This window comes from Rhinoderma darwinii, chromosome 7, assembly GCF_050947455.1.
Source record: "Rhinoderma darwinii isolate aRhiDar2 chromosome 7, aRhiDar2.hap1, whole genome shotgun sequence".
Taxonomy (NCBI): domain Eukaryota; kingdom Metazoa; phylum Chordata; class Amphibia; order Anura; family Rhinodermatidae; genus Rhinoderma; species Rhinoderma darwinii.
In genome coordinates this window covers 6,588,128-6,615,914 of record NC_134693.1, presented here as the reverse complement: position 1 = coordinate 6,615,914, position 27,787 = coordinate 6,588,128, and the positions used below count along the sequence as shown (strand labels likewise).

General features: G+C 47.3%; 1 long non-coding RNA gene across 1 annotated transcript; it reads left to right on the top strand.

Moving 5' to 3' along the window:
• Positions 1–23,136: 23,136 nt before the first annotated feature.
• LOC142657565 (uncharacterized) lies at positions 23,137–27,519 on the top strand. The gene is made up of 3 exons (XR_012849942.1): positions 23,137–23,333; positions 23,450–23,559; positions 27,420–27,519. It is a non-coding gene; the product is annotated as an uncharacterized LOC142657565 (long non-coding RNA).
• The last annotated feature ends 268 nt before the right edge of the window (positions 27,520–27,787 follow it).

Genomic DNA, 27,787 nt, shown 5'->3' with positions numbered 1-27,787 from the left:
CTCCAACCACTACTGAGCTTCCAACCACTACTGAGCTCCCAACTACTACTGAGCCTCCAACTACTACTGAGCCTCCAATCACTACAGAGCCTCCAACCACTACTGGGCCTCCCACTACTACTGAGGCCCTGACCACTAGTGAAGTTCCAACCACTACTGAGCTTCCCGCTACTACTGAGCCTCCAACAACTACTGAGCCCCTAACCACTACTGAGCCTCCAACTACTACTGAGCCTCCAACTACTTCTGAGCCTCGAACCACTACTCAGCCTCCAACCACTACTCAGCCTCCAACCACTACTGAGACTCCCACCACTACTGAACCTCCAACTACTACCGAGGCTCCAACTACTACCAAGCATCCAACCCTCACTGAGCCTCCCACTACTACTGAGCCTCCAACCACTACTGAGCCTCCAACCACTACTGGGCCTCCCACTACCACTGAGGCCCTGACCACTACTGAAGCTCTAACCACTACTGAGCTTCCCACTACTACTGAGCCTCCAACAACTACTGAGCCCCTAACCACTACTGAGCCTCCAACTACTACTGAGCCTCCAACTACTTCTGAGCCTCGAACCACTACTGAGCCTCCAACCACTACTGAAACTCCCACCACTACTGAACCTCCAACTACTACCGAGACTCCAACTACTACCAAGCGTCCAACCCCTACTGAGCCTCCAACCACTACTGAGCCTCCAACCACTACTGAGCCTCCAACCACTACTGAGCTTTCAACCACTACTGAGCTCCCAACTACTACTGGGCCTCCAACTACAACTGAGCTTCCAACCACTACAGAGCCTCCAACCACTACTGAGTCTCCAACTACTACTGAGGCCCTGACCACTACTGAAGCTCCAACCACTACAGTGCCTCCAACCACTACAGAGCCTCCAACCACTACTGAGCCTCCAACTACTACTGAGCCTCCAACTACTACTCAGCCTCCCACCACTACTAAGCCTCCAACCACTACTGAGCTTCCAACCACTACTGAGCTTCCAACCACTACTGAGCCTCCAACCACTACTGAACTTCCAACCACTACTGAGCCTCCAACAACTACTGAGCTCCTAATCACTACTGAGCCTCCAACTACTGCTGAGCCTCCAACTACTATTGAGCCTCCAACCACTACTGGAACTCCCACCACTACTGAGCCTCCAACTACTACCGAGGCTCCAACTACTACCGAGCCTCCAACCACTACTGTGCCTACCACTACTACTGAAGCCCTGACCACTACTGAAGCTCCAACCACTACAGAGCCTCCAACCACTACAGAGCCTCCAACCACTACTGAGCCTCCCACTACTACTGAGCCTCCAACCAATACTGAGCCTCCAACTACTATTGAGCCTCCAACTACTACTGAGCCTCCCACCACCACTAAGCCTCCAACGACTACTGAGCCCCTAACCACTACTGAGCCTCCAACTACTCCTGAGCCTCCAACTACTTCTGAGCCTCGAACCACTACTGAGCCTCCAACCACTACTGAGACTCCCACCACTACTGAACCTCCAACTACTACCGAGGCTCCAACTACTACCAAGCGTCCAACCCCTACTGAGCCTCCCACTACTACTGAGCCTCCAACCACTACTGAGCCTCCAACCACTACTGAGCTTCCAACCACTACTGAGCCTCCAACCACTACTGAGACTCCAACCACTACTGAGCCTCCAACCACTACTGAGCTTCCAACCACTAATGAGCTCCCAACTACTACTGAGCCTCCAAATACAACTGAGCTTCCAACCACTACAGAGCCTCCAACCACTACTAAGCTTTCAACCACTACTGAGCCTCCAACCACTACTAAGCCTCCAACCACTACTGAGCTTCCAACCACTACTGAGCCTCCAACAACTACTGAGCTCCTAACCCCCACTGAGCCTCCAACTACTACTGAGCCTCCAACTACTACTAAGCCTCCAACCACTACTGAGACTCCCACCACTACTGAGCCTCCAACTACTACCAAAGCTCCAACTACTACCGAGCCTCCAACCACTACTGAGCCGCCCACTACTACTGAGCCTCCAACCACTACTGAGCCTCTAACCACTACTGAGCTTCCAAACACTACTGAGCCTCCAACCACTACTGAGCCTCCCACTACTACTGAGGCCCTGACCACTACTGAGCCTCCAACCACTACTGAGCCTCCAACCACTACTGAGCTTCCAACCACTACTGAGCCTCCAACCACTACTGAGCCTCCAACCACTACTGAGCCTCCAACCACTACTGAGCTTCCAACCACTACTGAGCTCCCAACTACTACTGGGCCTCCAACTACAACTGAGCTTCCAACCACTACAGAGCCTCCAACCACTACTGAGTCTCCAACTACTACTGAGGCCCTGACCACTACTGAAGCTCCAACCACTACAGAGCCTCCAACCACTACAGAGCCTCCAACCACTACTGAGCCTCCAACTACTACTGAGCCTCCAAATACTACTGAGCCTCCCACCACTACTAAGCCTCCAACCACTACTGAGCTTCCAACCACTACTGAGCTTCCAACCACTACTGAGCCTCCAACCACTACTGAACTTCCAACCACTACTGAGCCTCCAACAACTACTGAGCTCCTAATCACTACTGAGCCTCCGACTACTGCTGAGCCTCCAACTACTATTGAGCCTCCAACCACTACTGGAACTCCCACCACTACTGAGCCTCCAACTACTACCGAGGCTCCAACTACTACCGAGCCTCCAACCACTACTGTGCCTCCCACTACTACTGAAGCCCTGACCACTACTGAAGCTCCAACCACTACAGAGCCTCCAACCACTACAGAGCCTCCAACCACTACTGAGCCTCCAACCACTACTGAGCCTCCAACTACTACTGAGCCTCCAACTACTACTGAGCCTCCCACCACTGCTAAGCCTCCAACCACTACTGAGCCCCTAACCACTACTGAGCCTCCAACTACTACTGAGCCTTCAACTACTTCTGAGCCTCGAACCACTACTGAGCCTCCAAACACTACTGAGACTTCCACCACTACTGAACCTCCAACTACTACCGAGGCTCCAACTACTACCAAGAGTCCAACCCCTAATGAACCTCCCACTACTACTGAGTCTCCAACCACTACTGAGCATCCAACCACTACTGAGCCTCCAACCACTACTCAGCCTCCAACCACTACTGAGCCTCCAACCACTACTGAGCTTCCAACCACTACTGAGCTCCCAACCACTACAGAGCCTCCAACCACTACTGAGTCTCCAACTACTACTGAGGCCCTGACCACTACTGAAGCTCCAACCACTACAGAGCCTCCAACCACTACTGAGCTTCCAACCACTACTGAGCCTCCAACCACTACTAAGCCTCCAACCACTACTGAGCTTCCAACCACTACTGAGCCTCCAACAACTACTGAGCTCCTAACCACTACTGAGCCTCCAACTACTACTGAGCCTCCAACTACTACTAAGCCTCCAACCACTACTGAGACTCCCACCACTACTGAGCCTCCAACTACTACCGAGGCTCCAACTACTACCGAGCCTCCAACCACTACTGAGCCGCCCACTACTACTGAGCCTCCAACCACTACTGAGCCTCTAACCACTACTGAGCTTCCAAACACTACTGAGCCTCCAACCACTACTGAGCCTCCCACTACTACTGAGGCCCTGACCACTACTGAAGCTCCAACCACTACAGAGCCTCCAACAACTACTGAGCCTCCAACTACTACTGAGCCTCCAACCACTACGGAGCCTCCAACTACTACTAAGCCTCCAACCACTACTGAGCGTCCAACTACTACCGAGCCTCCAACTACTACTGAGCCTCCAACTACTGAGACTCCCACAACTATTGAGCCTCCAACTACTACCGAGGCTCCAACTACTACCGAGCCTCCAACCACTACAGGGCCTCCGACCACTACTGAGCTTCCCACTACTACTGAGCCTCCAACCGCTACTAAACCAATAACTACTACTGAGCCTCCAAGCACTACTGAGCCTCCAACCACTACTGAGCTACCAACCACTACTGAGCTCCCAACTACTACTGAGCCTCCAAGCACTACAGAGCCTCCAACCACTACAGAGCCTCCGACCACTACTGAGCTTCCCAATACTACTGAGCCTCCAACCGCTACTAAACCAATAACTACTACTGAGCATCCAACCACTACTGAGCCTCCAACCACTACTGAGCTACCAACCACTACTGAGCTCCCAACTACTACTGAGCCTCCAAGCACTACAGAGCCTCCAACCACTACTGAGCCTCCCACTACTACTGTAGCCCTGACCACTACAGAAGCTCCAACCACTACAGAGCCTCCAACCACTACAAAGCCTCCAACCACTACTGAGCTTCCAACTACTACTGAGCATCCAACTACTACTGAGCCTCCAAGCACTACAGAGCCTCCAACCACTACTGAGCCTCCCACTACTACTGTAGCCCTGACCACTACCGAAGCTCCAACCACTACAGAGCCTCCAAACACTACAGAGCCTCCAACCACTACTGAGCTTCCCACTACTACTAAGCCTCCAACCACTACTGAGCCTCCAACTACTACTGAGCCTCCAACCACTACTGAGCCTCCCACCACTACTAAGCCTCCAACCACTACTGAGCTTCCAACCACTACTGAGCCCCCAACCACTACTGAACCTCCAACCACTACTGAGCCCCTAACCACTACTGAGCCTCCAACTACTACTGAGCCTCCAATTACTACTGTGCCTCCAACCACTACTGAGACTCCCACCACTACTGAGCCCCCAACTACTACCGAGGCTCCAACTACTACCGAGCCTCCAACCACTACTGAGCCTCCCACCACTACTGAGCCCCCAACTACTACCGAGGCTCCAACTACTACCGAGCCTCCAAACACTAATGAGCCTCCCACTACTACTGAGCTTCCAACCACTACTGAGCCTCCAACAACTACTGAGCCCCTAACCACTACTGAGCCTCCAACTACTACTGAGCCTCCAATTACTACTGTGCCTCCAACCACTACTGAGACTCCCACCACTACTGAGCCCCCAACTACTACCGAGGCTCCAACTACTACCGAGTCTCCAACCACTACTGAACCTCCCACTACTACTGAGCCTCCAACCACTACTGAGCCTCCAACCACTACTGAGCTTCCAACCAGTACGGAGCCTCCAACCAGTACTGAGCCTCCAACCACTTCTGAGCTTCCAACCACTACTGAGCATCCAACCACTACTGAGCCTCCCACTACTACTGAGGCCCTGACCACTACTGAAGCTCCAACCACTACAGAGCCTCCAACCACTACTGAGCCTCCAACTACTACTGAGCCTCCAACCACTACTGAGCCTCCAACTACTACTGAGCCTCCAACCACTACTGAGCCTCCAACTACTACCGAGCCTCCAACTACTACTGAGCCTCCAACTACAACTGAGGCTCCAACTACTACCGAGCCTCCGACCACTAATGAGCCTCCCACTACTAAAGAGCCTCCAAGCACTACTGAGCCTTCAATTACTACTGAGCCACCCACTACTACTGAGCCTCCAACCACTACTGAGCCTCCAACCACTCCTGAGCTTCCAATCACTACTGAGCCTCCAACCACTACTGAGCCTCCAACTACTACTAAGCCTCCAACCACTACAGAGCCTCCGACCACTACTGAGCTTCCCACTACTACTGAGCCTCCAACCACTACTGAGCCGATAACTACTACTGAGCCTCAAACTACTACTGAGCCTCCAACCACTACTGAGCCTCCCACTACTACTGAGCCTCCCACTACTACTGAAGCCCTGACCACTACTGAAGCTCCAACCACTACTGAGCTTCCCACTACTACTGAGCCTCCAACCACTACTGAGCCTCAACCTACTACTGAGCCTCCAACCACTACTGAGCCTCCCACCACTACTAAGCCTCCAACCACTACTGAGCTTCCAACAACTACTGAGCCTCCAACAACTACTGAGCCCCTAACCACTACTGAGCCTCCAACTACTTCCAAGTCTCCAACCACTACTGAGCCTCCCACTACTACTGAGCCTCCAACCACTACTGAGACTCCCACCACTAATGAACCTCCAACTACTACTGAGGCTCCAACTACTACCAAGCCTCCAACCACTACTGAGCCTCCCACTACTACTGAGCCTCCAACCACTACTGAGCCTACAACCACTACTGAGCCTCCAACCAGTACGGAGCCACCAACCAGTACTGAGACTCCAACCACTACTGAGCTTCCAACCACTACTGAGCCTCCAACCACTACTGAGCCTCCCACTACTACTGAGGCCCTGACCACTACTGAAGCTCCAACCACTACAGAGCCTCTAACCACTACTGAGCCTCCAACCACTACTGAACCTCCAACCACTACAGAGCCTCCAACCACTACTGAGCCTCCAACTACTACTGAGCCTCCAACCCCTTCTGAGCCCCTATATACTACTGAGCCTCCAACTACTACTGAGCCTCCAACCACTACTGAGCCTCAAACCACTACTGAGCTTCCAACCACTACTGAGCCTCCAACTACTACTAAACCTCCAACCACTACTAAACCTCCAACCACTACTAAACCTCCAACCACTACTAAACCTCCAACCACTACTAAATCTCCAACCACTACTAAATCTCCAACCACTACTAAACCTCCAACCACTACTAAACCTCCAACTACTACTAAATCTCCAACCACTACTAAAACTCCAACCACTACTAAATCTCCAACCACTACTAAACCTCCAACCACTACTAAACCTACAACCACTACTAAACCTCCAACCACTACTAAATCTCCAACCACTACTAAACCTCCAACCACTACTAATCCTCCAAACACTACTAAACCTCCAACCACTACTAAACCTCCAACCACTACTAAACCTCCAACTACTACTAAACCTCCAACCACTACTAAACCTCCAACCACTACTAAACCTCCAACCACTACTAAATCTCCAACCACTACTAAACCTCCAACCACTACTAAATCTCCAACCACTACTAAATCTCCAACCACTACTAAACCTCCAACCACTACTAAACCTCCAACCACTACTAAACCTCCAACCACTACTAAACCTCCAACCACTACTAAACCTCCAACCACTACTAAACCTCCAACTACTACTAAACCTCCAACCACTACTAAACCTCCAACCACGACTAAACCTCCAACCACGACTAAATCTCCAACCACTACTAAATCTCCAACCACTACTAAACCTCCAACCACTACTAAACCTCCAACCACTACTAAACCTCCAACCACTACTAAACGTCCAACCACTACTAAGCCTCCAACCACTACTAAACCTCCAACCACTACTAAACCTCCAACTACTACTAAACCTCCAACCACTACTAAACGTCCAACCACTACTAAACCTCCAACCACTACTAAATCTCCAACCACTACTAAACGTCCAACCACTACTAAACGTCCAACCACTACTAAACCTCCATCCACTATTATCATAATTGAACTAACATTCCGAATCGTGAACATAGTATACATTCCGAGTTACGGGGACAGTTCTTCTGCGGATTACAAAGCACTAGCCACCGAAATAAGAACTAAAGTGAGTAACAATGAATTCATCTCCACATTCATGTTCAGGTTCGTGTTTCAGGGACCAGTTCACATTGCGGAGTCTGTACTAGCAGACGACGTTCTCTAACATCTGATCCCTGCCATTATGTGGACCACAAGTTTTTTTGGGGTGTAGGAGGGACGTACATGAGGCAGATTTATCCTTTATAGCTTTGTTGTCTTTTTTAGAATACCTAAAGTAGCAATATCTAATAAGAAAATGCAGCACGTCTATTAGAGGGGGTCCCCAAAGAGCAAATGGAGAGACATGTATTGTGATACAAAGCCAAATACAGAGTCAGCTCTGCTACATCCATAAAGAGAGGTGGCAGGAGTAGTGACACTCATCTGTGCTCCGCCTGCCGCCTCAGTGGGAGCTATGAGTGGAGAATACAGCAGATGAGACTGGAAGCTTCTAACAGGGGGATGAGGATGTTCCCGCCGATCACATTATTGGGGTCTCACCTTTGTCTCCTCTCATCTCTTATTCTACAGGTGCTGAAATTTATAAGGGTAATTTTCTTTCGATGTGAGGATATAAGGAACTTCAGATTTAGGTGAGTGATTATTATACCTGAGTGTAAGGTTTACAGTGATAATGACCTGTGAGGGATATCGTCATGCACTACGACCCCCATGATCCCTACTATAGGGGTCCTGAGTCCTACGTTTCTCCACGCCAGCACAACAGCAGAGTTTGTATAGAGCAGCAGTGAGCACGGCCATACACCCCTCCTGTAAATAAATCCCGTTTAAAAGAATTGTCCAGTTTAGAAAACCCATCTCCACACCCCCTATTAGTGATTTCTGGGGGAATAGAGGGGGTCATCTGTTCAGGACCCTCATCTCTTGGTCAGGGTGGAGAGCAGTTACATAGAGCGTCTCTCTCTCTGGAGGACCCGTCCTGTATTACACAGACAACACATTGATATGAATGGACACTGTGTAATGCTTCATTTCTCCTGTGGGGGCGCTGCTGGGAAACTAAACACATAGGCCTCATGCACACGACCGTAGAATTTATCCGTAATTACGGACCCTAATTATGCACCCTTTCACTTCTATTGCCCACGGACACCTTCCCGCATACCTCCCAACTTTCAAGCATCACAAAAAAGGATAATAGATGCAGCGCGCTGCAATTTTTTTTCTTTTAAGCCACGCCTCTAACCCTATCCAATCTCCACCCATACACACCCGTTTCAGCCCACACAGTATCATGCTCCCACACAGTAAACTACCAATTAGCTGCCCCCACACAGCATAATGCCCCCATAGCTACCACCATACAGTATACTGCCCATACAGATGCCCCATGCAGTATAATGCCCAAATTCCCCCCATACAGCATAATGCCCCCCATAGCTGCCCCTATATAGTATAATGCCCCCTTAGCTGCCACTAGTGCCAGTGCCTTTGTAGATAGTGACACAGTGCCCATGTAGATAGTGTCCCCTGTAGATAGCGCCATTGTGACTCTCTCTAGGAGCAGAATCCCCAGCCAGAGCATAGGCAGGGGATTCCGCTCCTAGAGGGAAGTCCTGACGTCATTGTCCATATATGGACAGTGACGTCAGTGGCTACTCTTTGAGCGGAATCCCCGTTGCCGACTCTGGCCGGGGATTCCACTCCAGGAGCAGCCCCTGACGTCAATGTCCATATATGGATAGTGACCTCAGGGCTCTCCCCTAGGAGCGGAATCCCCGGCCAGATCGGCTGGACATTGCCGTCAAGGGCTTCCCTGGGCACAGCGCTTAAAGTAGCGCTGTGCCCGGGGAGTCCTCGGCGAGCATATCTGCATTCTGAGGACCCAGATACAGTTGACAGCGAGACATACCCCCAGTCACCCGGGATAGCGGTATACTGCCTGGAATCCGGGACTGTCCCGCTGAATCCGGGACGGTTGGGAGGTACGACCTTCCAGTATATTTAAAGGGAAGGTGTCCGTGCCGCCGATAGGCTTCGCAAAAGATAGGAAATGTCATATCATTTGCTTTTTACGGACCGCGCTCCTATTCTTTATATGAGAGCACAGCCCGCAAATACGGGTGGCTGTTCGTGGCCTTCAGCTGCCGGACATGCCCGTAATCACGGACAGTGATTACGGGCACGGTTGTTGGTTGCAGGGGGCCTTACTGCCATGTTTCCCCACAGATTACAGATGATCGCTGGAGGTCCCAGCAGGGGGACACTTTATGATGAGCTTATTGTTAAGAGACCCTTCTAACACGCAGAGATTGTCCAGACCGGAGACCCCCTATAATGTTACTACTGATACATGGTGGTGCTTATCATACAACTAGTATATCATGGAAGGGTGAAGGTTCCTGTGATGTTCCTGTGATGACTGGTATAGGGAGGACGTCTTCATACAGTGATCCTCATCCTATACCCCCCCCCCCCCCACTATGCTGTCATATACATTACACTGGATACCCCACACTTCTGACCGGACTATATTGGATCTTTCCTGCAGGAGCGGTTCTGTAGAGACCACCATGGATTTAGTCTTTCCTAATGATACACAGACCCCCGACTCCAGAGAGCTGGTCGATAAATTCTATGGAGAACTGAAAAGTAACACCTCAAACGACACCATTGATGGATTAGAGTTGGATCCTGAAAGTATTAAATCTAGAAGTGAGTGACACTGGGATTACTCTGCACTAAATAAATGTTAGCGCTGTGTATTATGATGTTCTGCAGCAGCTCTGGTGTGTATTATGATGTTCTGCCGCAGCTCTGGTGTGTATTATGATGTTCTGCAGCAGCTGTGGTGTGTATTATGATGTTCTGCAGTAGCTGAGGTATGTATTATGAGGTTCTGCAGCAGCTGAGGTATGTATTATGTTATTCTGCAGCAGCTGTGGTGTGAATAATGATGTTCTGCAGCAGCTGTGGATTGTATTATAATGATGTTCTGCAGCAGTGGTGGTGTGTATTATGATGTTCTGCAGCAGCTGACGTGTGTGTTATGACTTTCTGCAGCAGCTCTGGTGTGAGTTATGATGTTCTGCAGCAGCTCAGAAGGTGACGATTATACAGATGAGATCTCACAGAACAGAACAATAGATTTCTATAACATCAGAACATTTTCTATTTCTCCAAACAGATGAAGGAATCAGCACTGAGCCCCCCACAACTACTGAGCCTCTAACTACTACTGAGCCTCTAACTACTACTGAACCTCCAACCACTACTGAGCCTCCAACCACTACAGAGACTCCAACCACTACTGAGCCTCCAACCACTACTGAGCCTCCAACCACTACTGAGCCTCCAACCACTACTGAGCCTCTAACTACTACTGAGCCTCTAACTACTACTGAACCTCCATCCACTATTATCATAATTGAACTAACATTCCGAATCATTAACATAGTATACATTCCGAGTTACGGGGACAGTTCTTCTGAGGATTATAAAGCACTAGCCACCGAAATAAGAACTAAAGTGAGTAACAATGAATTCATCTCCACATTCATGTTCAGGTTCGTGTTTCAGGGACCAGTTCACATTGCGGAGTCTGTACTAGCAGACGACGTTCTCTAACATCTGATCCCTGCCATTATGGGGACCACAGGTTGTTTTGGGGTGTAGGAGGGACGTACATGAGGCAGATTTATCCTTTATAGCTTTGTTGTTGTTTTTAGAATACCTAAAGTAGCAATATCTAATAAGAAAATGCAGCACGGCTATTAGAGGGGGGTGGGGGTCCCCAAAGAGCAAATGGAGAGAAGATGTCTCTAGAGCTGATCAAAGCTGCACATTACCCTCGGTACCTGCATAGACATGTATTGCGATACAAAGCCAAATACAAAGTCAGCTCTGCTACATCCATAAAGAGAGGTGGCAGGAGTAGTGACACTCATCTGTGCTCCGCCTGCCGCCTCAGTGGGAGCTATGAGTGGAGAATACAGCAGATGAGACTGGAAGCTTCTAACAGGGGGATGAGGATGTTCCCGCCGATCACATTATTGGGGTCTCACCTTTGTCTCCTCTCATCTCTTATTCTACAGGTGCTGAAATTTATAAGGGTAATTTTCTTTCAATGTGAGGATATAAGGAACTTCAGATTTCGGTGAGTGATTATTATACATGAGTGTGAGGTTTACAGTGATAATGACCTGTGAGGGATATCGTCATGCACTACGACCCCCATGATCACTACTATAGGGGTCCTGAGTCCTACGTTTCTCCACGCCAGCACAACAGCAGAGTTTGTATAGAGCAGCAGTGAGCACGGCCATACACCGTCCCCTCCTGTAGATAAATCCCATTTAAAAGAATTGTCCAGTTTAGAAAACCCATCTCCACACCCCCTATTAGTGATTTCTGGGGTAATATACATTACACTGGATACCCCACACTTCTGACCTGACTATATTGGATCTTTCCTGCAGGAGCGGTTCTGTAGATTCCACCATGGATTTAGTCTTTCCTAATGATACACAGACCCCCAACTCCAGAGAGCTGGTTGATGAATTCTATAGACAACTGAGAAGTGCCGACCCACAGGACACCATTGATGGATTACAGTTGGATGCTCTAAGTATTCGATCTACAGGTGAGTGACACTGGGATTGCTCTGCACTAAATAAATGTTAGTGGTGTGTATTATGATGTTCTGCAGCAGCTGTGGTGTGTATTATGATGTTCTGCAGCAGCTGTGGTGTGTATTATGATGTTCTGCAGCAGCTGTGGTGTGTATTATGAGGTTCTGCAGCAGCTGTGGTGTGTATTATGATGTTCTGCAGCAGCTGTGGTGTGTTTTATGATGTTCTGCAGCAGCTGTGGTGTGTATTATGATGTTCTGCAGCAGCTTTGGTTTGTATTATGATGTTCTGCAGCAGCTGTGGTGTGTATTATGATGTTCTGCAGCAGCAGTGGTATATATTATGTTATTCTGCAGCAGCTGTGCTGTGTATTATGATGTTCTGCAGCAGCTGTGGATTGTATTATAATGATCTTCTGCAGCAGTGGTGGTGTGTATTATGATGTTCTGCAGCAGCTGTGGTGTGTATTATGATGTTCTGCAGCAGCTGACGTGTGTATTATGATGTTCTGCAGCAGCTCAGAATGTGACGATTATACAGATGAGATCTCACAGAACAGAACAATAGATTTCTATAACATCAGAATATTTTCTATTTCTCCAAACAGATGAAGGAATCAGCACTAAGCCCCCCACAACTACTGAGCCCCCCACAACTACTGAGCCTCTAACTACTACTGAACCTCCAACCACTACTGAGCCTCCAACCACTACAGAGACTCCAACCACTACTGAGCCTCCAACTACTACTGAGCCGCCCACAACTACTACCGAGCCTCCAACCACTACTGAGCCTCCAACTACTACTGAGCCTCCAACCACTACTGAACCTCCAACCACTACTGAGACTCCAACTACTACAGAGACTCCAACCACTACTGAGCCTCCAACTACTACTGAGCCGCGCACAACTACTACCGAGCCTCCAACCACTACTAAGCCTCCAACTACTACTGAGCCTCCAACTACTACCGAGACTGCAACTACTACTGAGCCTCCAACTACTACCGAGCCTGCAACTACTACTGAGCCTCCAACTACTACTGAGCCTCCAACTACTACCGAGAATGCAACTACTACTGAGCCTCCAACTACTACAGAGCCTCCAACCACTACTGAGCCTCCAACCACTACAGAGACTCCAACCACTACTGAGCCTCCAACTACTACTGAGCCGCCCACAACTACTACCGAGCCTCCAACCACTACTGAGCCTCCAACTACTACTGAGCCTCCAACTACTACCGAGCCTGCAACTACTACTGAGCCCCCCACTACTACTGAGCCTCCAACTACTACAGAGCCTCCAACTACTACTGAACCTCCAACCACTACAGAGCCTCCAACTACTACTGAACCTCTAACTACTACTGAACCCCCAACCGCTACTGAACCTCTAACTACTACTGAACCTCCAACCACTACTGAGCCCCCCACAACTACTGAACCTCCAACCACTACTAAGCCTCCAACTACTACTGAACCTCAAACAACTACTGAACCTCCAACCACTACTGAACCTCCAACCACTACTGAGCCTCCAACTACTACTGAACCTCCAACCACTACTGAGCCTCAAACCACTACTGAGCCTCCAACTACTACTGAGCCTACTACTACTACTGAACCTCCAATCACTACTGAGCCTCCAACTACTACTGAACCTTCAACTACTACTGAGCCTCCAACCTCTACTGAACCTCCAACCACTACTGAACCTCCAACTACTACTGAACCTCCAACTACTACTGAACCTCCAGCCACTACTGAACCTCCAACCACTACTGAACCTCCAAGTACTACTGAACCTCTAACTACTACTGAGCCCCCCACAACTACTGAGCCACCAACCACTACTGAGCCCCCAACTACTACTGAACCTCCAACCACTACTGAACCTCCAACTACTACTGAACCTCCAACTACTACTGAACCTCCAACTGCTACTGAACCTCCAACCACCACTGAACCTCCAACCACCTCTGAACCTCCAACTACTACTGAATCTCCAACCACTACTGGACCTCCAACTACTACTGAACCGCCAACTACTACTGAACCTCCAACCACTACTGAACCTCCAACTACTACTGAACCTCTAACCACTACTAAACCTCCAACCACTACTGAACCTCTAACCACTACTGAACCTCCAACTACTACTGAGCCCCCCACAACTACTGAGCCCCCAACAACTACTAAACCTCCAACCAGTACTGAGCCTCCAACTACTACTGAGCCTCCCACAACTACTGAGCCACCCACTACTACTGAGCCCCCCACAACTACTGAGCCTCCAACTACTACTGAGCCCCCCAGAACTACTGAGCCCCCTACAACTACTGAACCTCCAACTACTACTGAACATCCAACTACTACTGAGCCTCCAACTACTACTGAGCCTCCAACTACTACTGAGCCCCCCACTACTACTGAGCCTCCGAATACTATTGAACCTCCAACCACTACTGAGCCCCCTACTACTACTGAGCCTCCAATTACTACTGAGCCCCCAACTACTACTGAGCCTAAAACTACTACTGAGCCTCCAACCACTACTGAGCCCCCAACCACTACTGAGCCTTCAACTACTACTGAGCCTCCAACTACTACTGAGCCTCCAACTACTACTGAGTCCCCCACAACTCCTGAGCCTCCAACTACTACTGAGCCTCCAACTACTACTGAGCCTCCAACCACTACTGAGCCTCCAACCACTACTGAGCCTCCAACTACTACTGAGCCCCCCACAACTACTGAGCCTCCAACTACTACTGGGCCTCCAACTACTACTGAGCCTCCAACCACTACTGAGCCTCCAACCACTACTGAGCCCCTAACTACTACTGAGCCTCCAACCACTACTGAGCCTCCAACCACTACTGAGCCTCCAACTACTACTGAGCCTCCAACCACTACTGAGCCTCCAACTACTACTGAGCCTCCCACTACTACTGAGGCTCCAACCACTACTGAGCCTCCAACTACTACTGAACCTCCAACTACTACAAAGCCTCCAACCACTACTGAACCTCCAACCACTACTGAATCTCCAACTACTACTGAGCCTCCAACCACTACTGAGCCTCCAACTACTACTGAGCCTCCCACTACTACTGAGGCTCCAACTACTACTGAACCTCCAACCACTACTGAGCCTCCAACCACTACTGAGCCTCCAACTACTACTGAGCCTCCAACTACTACTGAGCCTCCAACCACTACTAAACCTTCAACCACTACTAAACCTCCAACCACTACTAAACCTCCAACCACTACTAAACCTCCAACCACTACTAAACCTCCAACCACTACTAAATTTCCAACCACTACTAAACCTCCAACCACTACTAAACCTCCAACCACTACTAAATCTCCAACCACTACTAAACCTCCAACCACTACTAAACCTCCAACCACTACTAAACCTCCAACCACTACTAAACCTCCAACCACTACTAAACGTCCAACCACTACTAAACCTCCAACCACTACTAAACCTCCAACCACTACTAAACCTCCAACCACTACTAAACCTCCAACCACTACTAAACTTCCAACCACTACTAAACCTCCAACCACTACTAAACCTCCAACCACTACTAAATCTCCAACCACTACTAAACTTCCAACCACTACTAAACCTCCAACCACTACTAAATCTCCAACCACTACTAAACCTCCAACCACTACTAAACCTCCAACCACTACTAAACCTCCAACCACTACTAAACGTACAACCACTACTAAACCTCCAACCACTATTATCATAATTGAACTAACATTCCGAATTGTGAACATAGTATATATTCCGAGTTACGGGGACAGTTCTTCTGAGGATTATAAAGCACTAGCCACCGAAATAAGAACTAAAGTGAGTAACAATGAATTCATCTCCACATTCATGTTCAGGTTCGTGTTTCAGGGACCAGTTCACATTGCGGAGTCTGTACTAGCAGACGACGTTCTCTCACATCTGATCCCTGCCATTATGGGGACCAAAGTTTGTTATGGGGTGTAGGAGGGACGTACATGAGGCAGATTTATCCTTTATAGCTTTGTTCTTTTTTTTAGAATACCTAAAGTAGCAATATCAAATAAGAAAATGCAGCACGGCTATTAGAGGGGGGTCTTCAAAGAGCAAATGGAGAGAAGATGTCTCTAGAGCTGATCAAAGCTGCACATTACCCTCGGTACCTGCATAGACATGTATTGCGATACAAAGCCAAATACAAAGTCAGCTCTGCTACATCCATAAAGAGAGGTGGCAGGAGTAGTGACACTCGTCTGTGCTCCGCCTGCCGCCTCAGTGAGAGCTATGAGTGGAGAATACAGCAGATGAGACTGGAAGCTTCTAACAGGGGGATGAGGATGTTCCCGCCGATCACATTATTGGGGTCTCACCTTTGTCTCCTCTCATCTCTTATTCTACAGGTGCTGAAATTTATAAGGGTATTTTTCTTTCAATGTGAGGATATAAGGAACTTCAGATTTCGGTGAGTGATTATTATACATGAGTGTGAGGTATACAGTGATAATGACCTGTGAGGGATATCGTCATCATCCTCATCCGGGGACACCGCCAGTCATCACTTATTATACTACTGCCGACATACTGAGTGACACGTCAGAGGATGGGTGATAAATGTCAGCGCACTACGACCCCCATGATCACTACTATAGGCTTTCCTCCCAACTTTTAAGAATCACAAAGAGGGACAACCAATAGGGCGTGCATAGTGCGTTGGAGCACATTTTTTTCCTTTTAAGCCACACCTCTAATCCCACCCATGCACACCCGGTTCAGCCCACACAGTATCATGCTCCCATAGTGCCTCCAAGCTGTCACCCTACAATATAATGCCCCCATAGATGCTCCCATGCAGTATAATGTCCAAACAAATTCCACCATACAGCATAATGCCCCATAGCTGCCACATGAAGTATAATGCCCACCAACAGTATAATGCCCACACAGATACCCCCATACAGTATAGTGCCCCATAGCTGCCCACGTATATCATAATGCCCTCATATGTGTCCTTATACAGTAAACTGCCCCATAGCTGCCCCATAGAGTATAATGCCCCCACAGCTGCCACATACAGTATAATGGCCCTTTAGATGCCACCATAAAGTATAATGTCCCCTTAGCTGCCCACATACATCATAATGCCCTCATATGTGCCCTTGTACAGTATAATGCCCCATAGCTGCCCCATACAGTATAATGCCCCCATAGCTGCCCCATACATTATAATGGCCCTTTAGCTGCCACCATACAGTATAATGCCCCCACAGATGCCCCATTCAGTATAATGCCCCTATAGATTCACCCATACAGTATAAAACCCCATATCTGCCACTATACAGTATAATGCCCCCTTAGCTGCCACCATACAGTATAATGCCCCCACAGCTTCCCCATACAGTATAATGCCCTTAGAGTTTCCCCCATACAATATAATGCCCCCATAGCTGCCCCATATGGTATAATGCCCCCAGCTACCCCATAGTATAATGCCCCTATATCTTCCCCATATAGTATAATGCCTCCATTGCTGACCCCATACAGTATAATGCCCCCTTAGCTTCCCCCATACAGTATAATGCCATCTTAGCTGCCCCCATACAGTATAATACCCCTTAGCTGACACTAGTGCCAGTGCCCACATAGATAGTGTCACACTGCCCATGTAGATATTGCCAGACCCCCCTTAAAGATCGCGCCAACCCCTGTAGATAGCACTACCCCTCCCTGTAGATAGCGCCATTTGGACTCCCTCTACGAGCGGAATCCCCGGCAAGAGCATAGGCCGGGGATTCTGCACCTAGAGGGAACCCCTTATATGGACAGTGATGTCAGGAGCTCCTCCTTGAGCTGAATCCCCATCGCCGATGCTCTGGCAGGGAATTCCGCTCCATAAATGGACAGTGCCGTCTGGGGTTGCCTCTAGGAGTGGAATCCCCGGCCCAAGCATCAGCAACGGGATTTCCACTCCAGGAGGGGCCCCTGACATCACTGTCCATATATGGACAGTGACGTCAGGGAGTCTCTCTAGGAGCGGAGTCCCTGGCCAGAGCATAATTTCCATAGAGTTGTATAGAGCAGCAGCGTACATGTTCAATTGCCCCACCAGTGGATTAAAACCCCTTTAAAGGAATTGTCCAATTTAGAGATCCATTGTCATACCCCCTATTGGGGAGTTGTGAGTGAATAGAGGGGGGTCCTCTGTTCAGGATCCTCATCTCTTGGTCAGAGTGGAGAGCGGTTAGATAGAGCGTCTCTGGAGGACCTGTCCTGTATTACACAGACAACACATTGATATGAATGGACACTGTGTAATGCTTCATTTCCCCTATGGTGGCACTGCAGAGAAATTTAACATATACTGCCCGGTTTCTCACAGATTGCATCTGATCGCCGGGGGTCCCAGCAGGGGGACACTTTATGATGAGCTTATTGTTAAGAGACCCTTCTAACATGCAGAGATTGTCCAGAGCAGAGACCCCCTATAATGTTACTACTGATACATGGTGGTGCTTATCATACAACTAGTATATCATGGAAGGGTGAAGGTTCCTGTGATGTTCCTGTGATGACTGGTATAGGGAGGACTTCTTCATACAATGATCCTCATCCTATACCCCCCCCCCCCACTATGCTGTCATATACATTACACTGGATACCCCATACTGACCGGACTATATTGAATCTTTCCTGCAGGAGCGGCTCTGTAGAGTCCACCATGGATTTAGTCTTTCCAAATGGGACACAGGTCCCAAGCTCCAGAGAGCTGGTTGATGAATTCTATAGACAACTGAGAAGTGCCGACCCACAGGACACCATTGATGGATTACAGTTGGATGCTCTAAGTATTCGATCTACAGGTGAGTGACACTGGGATTGCTCTGGAATACATTACAGCCACATATACAGTCCAGGGGGAATAGGAAGGTATAAGGAACCTTTTAACCCATTCCAATCTGAAGATATTCATCCTAGCTGCCGATCCCCCATATAACTACGGCGTGTATATATACAGTAATGGCAGATCGCCCTGTATAGGTTCTTAGTGTCAGCCCGATCTTCCTGAGGTGACATTACCGCCTCCCTCTCAAGAAAAGCACTAAATACAATTTTGGATTCGTCGAATTTCAAAACTTCCTGGCGCACAAATTGCGGCAAAATAGCCACCGTTGGCGTCGGCTGCGATTTTACAGATTAGAAAAAGGATCACGTGTCCTCGAGTGGGTTTCGCCGTTAGACGGTCGATTCAAAATGCACTGCAGTCATTCCGTCCTCTAGCACAGGGAAGTCACGAGGGGTATAGGGGGATGACATTATTCAGGCTGGCGTAGCGCTAAAGAGCTTGTAAGGGGATGTATACAGCCCTAGAAGACATCAGAGAGTCAGACACCAGATTTTAGGGCCATTGGGGGAACCTTCGATTCTGCGATTCGCTGCAAATTTATTCGCTCCGAATAAAATCGGACGGTGAATTTTGCTGTGGACATTCAGGCATTTAAAAGGCCTTAGTCCTGAAAGGGTTAAATGGATTGCCCAGTATTAGAAAAACATGGCTGCTTTCTTCCAGAAACAGGGCTATACCTGTCTAAAGGTTGTGCCTGGTATTTCAGCTCCGGTCCATTGAAGAGAATAGGGTTGTGGTGCAATACCACACACAACCTGAGCCAGGTGTGGCGCTGTTTTTGGAAGAAATCAGTCATGTTTTTCTAATCCTGGACAACCCTTTTGAAACCCTGTAAGGAAAACCTGAAGTTTCCTGTGTTGAATGATTAATACTTGAATGATCTGGATCGAAATCACCATGAATGTTCACACATAACTGACACTATTCAAGCGAATTAGGATGTGGACATTGATGTAGTTGGTGATTTGAACTATCCAAGGTCACTGTGATTAATGTGACAAACATTGTACTAGATAGATATCGGAACAGGAAGTGTTGTCATGAGATTTACACCGGCAGCCACCAGCAGAATTGTGAACATGTCAGTGGTCGGTGTGTAGAGCCAAACAACATCCAGACTCACATTCACTCTTTCCTCATTTTCACTCTTTCCTCATTTTCACTCATTTCTACGAATTGTCCAGGATGAGATTCACAGGGTTTATAGTACAGCAGCAAATGGGATTGAAAACAGACAAATTGTAAATGTTGTTTTTTTTTTACATTCATGTAGATCAAGGAATAAGTTCTCCGGCACCAAGTACAGAACAGACAACTACTCCATTAGCAACAACCACCAGTCCTGTAATAACAACCACGGGGCCAGAAACAACAACCACAGGGCCTATAATAACGACCACAGGGCCTATAACAACCACAGGGCCTATAACATCAACCACAGGGCCCATAACAACCACAGGGCCTATAACATCAACCACAGGGCCTCTAACAACAACCACAGAGCCTCTAACAACAACCACAGGGCCTATAACAACAACCACAGAGCCTATAATAACAACCACAGGGCCTATAACATCAACCACAGGGCCCATAACAACCACAGGGCCTATAACAACAACCACAGAGCCTCTAACAACAACCACAGAGCCTCTAACAACAACCACAGGGCCTATAACAACAACCACAGAGCCTATAACAACAACCACAGGGCCTATAACAACAACCACAGGGCCTATAACAACAACCACAGGGCCTATAACAACAACCACAGAGCCTATAACAACGACCACAGAGCCTATATCAACAACCACAGGGCCAGAAACAACCACAGGGCCTATAACAACAACCACAGGGCCTATAACAACAATCACAGTACCTGTAATAACAACCACAGAGACTATAATAACAACCACAGGGCCTATAACAACCACAGGGCCTATAACAACAACCACAGTACCTATAATAACGACCACAGGGCCTTTAACTACAACCACAGAGCCTATAACAACAACGACAGGGCCTATAACAACGACCACAGGGCCTATAACAACAACCACAGAGCCTACAACAACAACCACAGGGCCTACAATAACGACAAAGTCTATAACAACAACCACAGGGCCCATAACAACAACCACAGGGCCTATAACAACAACCACAGGGCCTATGAGAACAACCACCGGGCCTATAACAACAACCACAGGGCCTATAATAACGACCACAGGGCCTATAACAACCACAGGGCCTATAACATCAACCACAGGGCCTATAACAACCACAGGGTCTATATCAACAACCACAGAGCCTCTAACAACAACCACAGGGCCCATAACAACAACCACAGAGCCTATAACAACAACCACAGGGCCTATAACAACAACCACAGGGCCTATAACAACAACCACAGGGCCTATAACAACAACCACAGAGCCTATAACAACGACCACAGAGCCTATAACAACGACCACAGAGCCTATAACAACGACCACAGAGCCTATATCAACAACCACAGGGCCAGAAACAACCACAGGGCCTATAACAACAACCACAGGGCCTATAACAACAATCACAGGACCTATAATAACAACCACAGAGCCTATAATAACAACCACAGGGCCTATAACAACCACAGGGCCTATAACAACAACCACAGTACCTATAATAACGACCACAGGGCCTTTAACAACAACCACAGAGCCTATAACAACAACCACAGGGCCTACAATAACGACAAAGCCTATAACAACAACCACAGGGCCCATAACAACAACCACAGGGCCTATAACAACGACCACAGGGCCTATGAGAACAACCACCGGGCCTATAACAACAACCACAGGGCCTATAACAACAATCACAGGACCTATAATAACGACCACAGACCCTATAATAACAAACACAGGTCCTATAACAACCACAGGGCCTATAACAACAACCACAGGACCTATAATAACGACCACAGGGCCTTTAACAACAACCACAGGACCTATAATAACGACCACAGGGCCTTTAACAACAACAACAAAGCCTATAACAACAACCACAGTGCCTATAACAACAATCACTGGGCCTATAACAACAACAACAACAAAGCCTATAACAACAACCACAGGGCCTATAACAACAACAACAAAGCCTATAACAACGACCACAGAGCCTATAACAACAGCAAAGCCTATAACAACAACCACAGGGCCTATAACAACAACCACAGGGCCTATAACAACGACCACAGGGCCTATGAGAACAACCACCGGGCCTATAACAACAACGACAAAGCCTATAACAACGACCACAGGGCCTATAACAACAACAACAACACAGCCTATAACAACAACCACAGTGCCTATAACAACAATCACAGGGCCCATAACAACGACCACAGGGCCTATAACAACAACAACAAAGCCTATAACAACAACCACAGTGCCTATAACAACAACCACAGGGCCTATAACAACAACAACAAAGCCTATAACGACCACAGGGCCTATAACAACTATCACAGGGCCTATAACAACAACAAAGTCTATAACAACAATCACAGGGCCTATAACAATAACAAAGCCTATAACAACAACCACAGGGCCTATAACAACAACAACAAAGCCTATAACAACGACCACAGAGCCTATAACAACAACAAAGCCTATAACAACAACCACAAGGCCTATAACAACAACAAAGCCTATAACAACAACAACAGGGCCTATAACAACAACCACAGGGCCTATAACAACAACCACAAGGCCGATAACAACAACAAAGCCTATAACAACAACCACAGGGCCTATAACAACAACAAAGCCTATAACAACAACCACAGGGCCTATAACAACAACAAAGCCTATAACAACAACCACAAGGCCTATAACAACAACAAAGAACATAACAACAACCACAGGGCCTATAACAACAACAAAGCCTATAACAACAACCACAGGGCCTATAACAACAACAAAGACTATAACAACCACAGGGCCTATAACAACAACAAAGCCTATAACAACAACCACAAGGCCTATAACAACAACCACAAGGCCTATAACAACAACAAAGCCTATAACAACAACCACAAGGCCTATAACAACAACAAAGCCTATAACAACAACCACAAGGCCTATTACAACAACAAAGCCTATAACAACAACCACAGGGCCCATACCTAGAACAACGGTGACTGAAACTACAACGCGTAAAAGTTTAGTTCCAACTCTGCCACAAGGTATGGAGACTGGTAACAGTACAAGACTGGTTTTTAGAAAGTTTTTGCTACGGCAGATGTATATTATATTATAGATGTTATATATTATAATTCTCCTTCATCTTGTGTTTCTGCAGTAATTACTGCTGGTGCTGCAACGGCTCCAGCCACCATCCCCGCCTTTGGCATTGCCTTGATTGTGTTGGTCATCGTGGTGATCCTTGTAATACCCGTGTGCTTTATTCTGGTATGTATATGGCTATTAATAGTAAGTAAGTATGGCTAGTGATGACCCCTGATTAGTGAGTGGAGCTGCACATATCCCTTATTTCATGGTTATTTTGTTCTCTCGTGAAGACAACCCCTGTCCATATACCCTATTAGGGAGAGGCGCTAACAAAGAGTGGCTGTAAATCTGGCAAACTCTGTCCGGCCATGCATTATGTGGCCACCCATTCATTTGAATAAGTGCCATGTATTACTACATTTGTTTCTTGGGATGAAGCTGGACCCATTGTAATAAGATAATCCCAGGGCTGGCTTCATTTAAATAAGAGGTTATCACAGTGAGACTATCCCTTTAAAAATATTTTATGTGTATGGTAAGTTTTTGTGACATTTCCCACAGCTGATGGGCTTGTTACAGTGTATTTAGGGAAGCCACTGAGTGCTAAACCTAGCAGCAGCTGATGTTATGTAATGTAATCCCTAGTGATCGTTCTGCTATGTTACTATGTTACCCCTACTGATCGTTCTGCTGTTACCCCTACTGATCGTTTTGCTGTTACCCCTACTGATCGTTTTGTTGTTACCCTTACTGATCGTTCTGCTGTTACCCCTACTGATCGTGCTGCTGTTACCTCTACTGATCGTTCTGCTGTTACCCCTACTGATCGTTCTGCTATGTTACCCCTACTGATCGTTTTGCTATGTTACCCCTACTGATCGTTCTGCTATGTTACCAATACTGATCCTTCTGCTGTTACCTCTACTGATTTTTCTGCTGTTACCTCTACTGATCGTTCTGCTATGTTACCCCTACTGACCGTTCTGCTATGTTACCACTACTGATCCTTCTGCTATGTTACCCCTACTGATCCTTCTGCTATGTTACCTCTACTGATCGTTCTGCTATGTTACCTCTACTGATCGTTCTGCTGTTACCCCCTACTGATCGTTCTTCTGTTACCCATACTGATCATACTGCTATGTCACTATGTTACCCCTACTGATCAGTTGCTATTACCCCTACTGATCGTTCTGCTATGTTACCCCTACTGATCGTTCTGCTATGTTACCACTACCGATCGTTCTGCTATGTTACCCCTACTGATCGTTCTGCTATGTTACCGCTACTGATCGTTCTGCTATGTTACCACTACTGATCATTCTGCTGTTACCCCTACTGATCGTTCTGCTATGTTACCCCTACTGATCGTTCTGCTATGTTACCACTACTGATCCTTCTGCTGTGTTACCCCTACCAATTGTTTTGCTATGTTACCCTTACTGATCGTTCTGCTGTTACCCCTACTGATCGTGCTGCTGTTACCTCTACTGATCGTTCTGCTGTTACCCCTACTGATCGTTCTGCTATGTTACCCCTACTGATCGTTTTGCTATGTTACCACTACTGATCGTTCTGCTGTTACCCCTACTGATCGTTCTGCTATGTTACCAATACTGATCCTTCTGCTATGTTACGCCTACTGATCCTTCTGCTATGTTACGCCTACTGATCCTTCTGCTATGTTACCACTACTGATCATTCTGCTATGTTACCACTACTGATCATTCTGCTATGTTACCACTACTGATCGTTCTGCTATGTTACCTCTACTGATCGTTCTGCTATGTTACCTCTACTGATCGTTCTGCTGTTACCCCCTACTGATCGTTCTTCTGTTACCCATACTGATCATACTGCTATGTCACTATGTTACCCCTACTGATCAGTTGCTATTACCCCTACTGATCGTTCTGCTATGTTACCCCTACTGATCGTTCTGCTATGTTACCACTACCGATTGTTCTGCTATTTTACCACTACTGATCGTTCTGCTATGTTACCACTACTGATCGTTCTGCTATGTTACCACTACTGATCATTCTGCTATGTTACCACTACTGATCGTTCTGCTATGTTACCACTACTGATCGTTCTGCTATGTTACCTCTACTGATCGTTCTGCTATGTTACCACTACTGATCGTTCTGCTATGTTACCCCCTACTGATCGTTCTGCTATGTTACCACTACTGATCGTTCTGCTATGTTACCACTACTGATCGTTCTGCTATGTTACCACTACTGATCGTTCTGCTATGTTACCACTACTGATCATTCTGCTATGTTACCACTACTGATCGTTCTGCTATGTTACCACTACTGATCGTTCTGCTATGTTACCACTACTGATCGTTCTGCTATGTTACCACTACTGATCGTTCTGCTATGTTACCACTACTGATCATTCTGCTATGTTACCACTACTGATCGTTCTGCTATGTTACCTCTACTGATCGTTCTGCTATGTTACCACTACTGATCGTTCTGCTATGTTACCACTACTGATCGTTCTGCTATGTTACCACTACTGATCGTTCTGCTGTTACCACTACTGATCGTTCTGCTATGTTACCTCTACTGATCGTTCTGCTATGTTACCCCTACTGATCGTTCTGCTGTTACCTCTACTGATCGTTCTGCTATGTTACCACTACTGATCGTTCTGCTATGTTACCACTACTGATCGTTCTGCTATGTTACCACTACTGATCGTTCTGCTATGTTACCCCCTACTGATCATTCTGCTATGTTACCCCTACTGATGGTTCTGCTGTTACCACTACTAATCGTTCTGCTATGTTACCTCTACTGATCGTTCTGCTATGTTACCTCTACTGATCGTTCTGCTATGTTACCCCTACTGATGGTTCTGCTGTTACCACTACTAATCGTTCTGCTATGTTACCCCTACTAATCGTTCTGCTATGTTACCTCTACTAATCGTTCTGCTATGTTACCACTACTGATCGTTCTGCTATGTTACCTCTACTAATCGTTCTGCTATGTTACCTCTACTAATCGTTCTGCTATGTTACCACTACTAATCGTTCTGCTATGTTACCCCTACTAATCGTTCTGCTATGTTACCTCTACTGATCGTTCTGCTATGTTACCACTACTGATCGTTCTGCTATGTTACCCCTACTGATCCTTCTGCTGTTACCACTACTGATCGTTCTGCTATGTTACCTCTACTAATCGTTCTGCTATGTTACCACTACTGATCGTTCTGCTATGTTACCACTACTGATCGTTCTGCTATGTTACCCCTACTGATCCTTCTGCTGTTATCACTACTAATCGTTCTGCTATGTTACCTCTACTGATCGTTCTGCTATCTTACCACTACTGATCGTTCTGCTATGTTACTATGTTACCCCTACTGATCGTTCTGCTATGCTACCACTACCGATCGTTCTGCTATGTTACCTCTACTGATCGTTCTGCTATGTTACCTCTACTGATCGTTCTGCTATGTTAGGTTTGGAAGTAGGAGCATGACCACAACTATAGAGTAGTCAGGTCTCACTCTTAGGGCTCATGCAGACGTGGCGGAATCGCTGTTGAGTTGCGCTGTGGACAGTCCGCAGTGGAATTCTGCAGCAGGCGTTTTTTACATTTGTTTCTATACATTTTTAGGAAACTTATTTCAGAAGTTGCAGAAAATAACTGTGCGGAAATCAGGCTTCGGTGCAGATTTTTCCCTCCGCAGCAGCTCATGACGTTGCGGAGAAGAAGCGGAATTTCACTGCGGATTTCAGCCTTTGCAATGCAAAAACTGAAATCTGTGGCAAGTCCGCTGTCTTTTCTGCAACGTCTGAATTACCTGTCAAATATGCAAATGTTTGTGCAGATTCGTTGCGTAATTGCCCCAAATCTGCACTAACAATTGCAGCGGAAAAATTCCGCCACGTCTGGACGTGCCCTTAGTAAATGTGGACTGTACAGGGTTCTGGATGTTTGTAGATGTCACTTTAGGCTTGTTTTTGGGATTCCTCTTATTCCATTGTGTGATACGTCTCGTTCTCTCATCCCCAGACTGCCAGAAGCTTTGGTTTGTCCAATAACCTGTCAAATAGCGTGCTCCCGGCCTAACGGTGAGACAAAATGCTGCACCCTGTTGGCTTCTGCTCGTACGTCCTGTGCCTCCATGAAGTCGGATTATTGGGCGCTTATACACAGACCTCCACACAAGGGCAGGAATACAGTCCGGGATTATTCTTATTAACTCATTTTCTCTTGTACAGAGACATTGGTGAGCGCTTCACTCAGCAACGATAAACCCCAAAAAACACGGGATGATGAAGGAACGGGGCCAAAGTTCTACTACTAATACTGTGATCTAAATCCTAATCTGAAAACTTGCTAAGAAGCAAATCAACTGCATAGAGCAACAATCTCCAATC